Consider the following 2,500-nt stretch of genomic DNA (forward strand, 5'->3'; position numbering starts at 1 on the left):
GTGTTTTCGCTCAATAAACACTCACAACGCCCGGTCTGGGAATCGAAGAAAGACTTTATGTAAGAGATAGATAAAGTGAGAGAAATAAAGGCGGCGAGCTGGTAGAAACGTTAGCACGCCAGGCGATATGCTTAGCGGTATTCCGTCTGTCGTTACGTTGTGAGTTCAAATTCCGCTGAGGTCGACTTTGCCTTTCATCCTTTCGAGGTCGATAAATTAAGCACCAGTTATGCACTGGGGTCGATGTAATCGACTTAATACCTATGTCTGTTCTTGTTTGTCCCCTCTATGTTTAGCCCCTTGTGGGTAATAAAGAAATAGGTATTTCGTCTGTCTTTACGTTCTGAGTTCAAATTCCGCCGAGATCGACTTTCTCTTTTATCATTTCGGGGTCGATAAATTAAGTACCAGTTGCCTATGCATGTTTATATATGTGTATTCTTTTATTCTTTTACTTGTTTCAGTCATTTGACTGTGGCCATGCTGGAGCATCGCTTTGAAGTGTTTTTGTCGAACAATTCGACCATAAGACATTTCTTTAAGCCTAGTACTTATTCTATCGGTCTCTTTGCCGAACCGCGAAGCTACAGGAACGTAAACACACCAACACCGGTTGTCAAGCGAAGATGGATGAGTGGGACAAACACAGACACACAGACACACAGACCACACACACATATACATTCAGAATTTCAGGAAGCAATATCCACGAAAGGAATTGTTATAAACAATCCTGATGCCAAGTGGGTTTAACCAAATATATTGATAGGAAGTTCATCAATATATATGTGTATAAACAGTCTCATAAAATTAAAATTAAAAAGTCTACAAAAGAAAATGGAGAAGAAAGATGTTGGGGATATTTTGGGGGCTATTTTGTTGGTTGAGGCGGTTCCTTTTGTATTCTTATAAGTATATTTTTCATCTTTTAATTTGCATTACTTTTCCAATTGTAATACAAATAATGGCGGTGCCCCAGTATGGCCACAGCTCATGGGCTGAAACTAGAATCAATCAAAACAAACCAAGCATCTTTTAAATTTTTCTTCTCCATTTTCTTTCATTGATTGTTTTACTTAAATATATATATATATAATATATATATATATATATATATATATATATATATATATATATAATATATATATATATAATATATATATTATATATATATATATACGACAGACTTCTTTCAGTTTCCGTCTCCAAATCCACTCACAAGGCTTTGGTCGGCCCGAAACTATAGTAAAATACACTTGCCCAAGGTACCACGCAGTGAGATTGAACCCGGAACTCTGTGATTGGGAGGTAAGCTTTTTATTTCTTTTTTGTCCTCAAGGAGCTAAACATAGAGGGGACAAACAAGGACAAACAAAGGGATTAAGACGATTATATCGACCCCAGTGCGTAGCTGGTACTTAAAATTATCGACCCCGAAAGAATGAAAGGCAAAATCGACCTCGGCGGAATTTGAACTCAGTACGTAGCAGCAGACGAAATACCCATTTCTTTACTACTCACAAGGGGCGAAATACAGAGAGGACAAACAAGGACAGACAAACGGATTAAGTCGATTATATCGACCCCAGTGCGTAACTGGTACTTATTTAATCGACCCCGAAAGGATGAAAGGCAAAGTCGACCTCGGCGGATTTTGAACTCAGAACGTAGCGGCAGACGAAATACCGCTAAGCATTTCGCCCGGCGTGCTAACGTTTCTGCCAGCTCACCGCTTATCGGAAGATAAGCTTCTTACCCCACAGTCATAGTAGAGAAAGAGAGAGAGAGAAAGGAAGGGGATTGGGGATTGCTTCTCTCATACAATATTTTTGGGACAAGCAGGCTTCTTTCACTGTCTTGAACAGTTCTTAGCTGCAGATTAAGGTATCCTTTTCTGTTCATAAGAAGATATACGTCCTCACCCGCAATGAAGTCCAGGGATTTAGTGAATATCTTTGGTGGTTCTAAAACTAGAATTATTTCATTCACAGAACATGTCAAATTCTATGAATTTTGCAATGGAGATCTACACGAATAAACAAAGTAATAATTTTAAGGAGGCTGGGCCAAAGGAAAGAACCTCGGTTTGCTAGAAATAGTAATGAAATCTCCCACTAATCACATCCACTTGTTTTTTAAAAAAGGAAAAACATATAGGATGATTTAGTCCTGTATGTGCGCATGCACATGGTTACATATTTATTTCATCTACACAGGGGTTTTATGTAATTTAAATTAATTTCGGTTCTGATTTTTGTTGTTTGTACTATAATGGAGAAAGCTGCTTATTAATTAGGTATGTAACAATTACTAAAAGTACTAAAAGAAAGCAATTATTAAAGGGTTGACCGTCTGGAAATATTTTTATAAATTCATATTCTTAGAGATTACCTATAATTTCGCTTTCTCAAGATTATTGAATTTTTTAAACTCCAATTTCTCGCAAATTTAAATATTCATTGCATTCACTGCGTCCAATTCTTCACAGATTTAAATATTC

This window comes from Octopus sinensis, linkage group LG1 (assembly GCF_006345805.1).
Source record: "Octopus sinensis linkage group LG1, ASM634580v1, whole genome shotgun sequence".
In the NCBI taxonomy this organism is placed as follows: domain Eukaryota; kingdom Metazoa; phylum Mollusca; class Cephalopoda; order Octopoda; family Octopodidae; genus Octopus; species Octopus sinensis.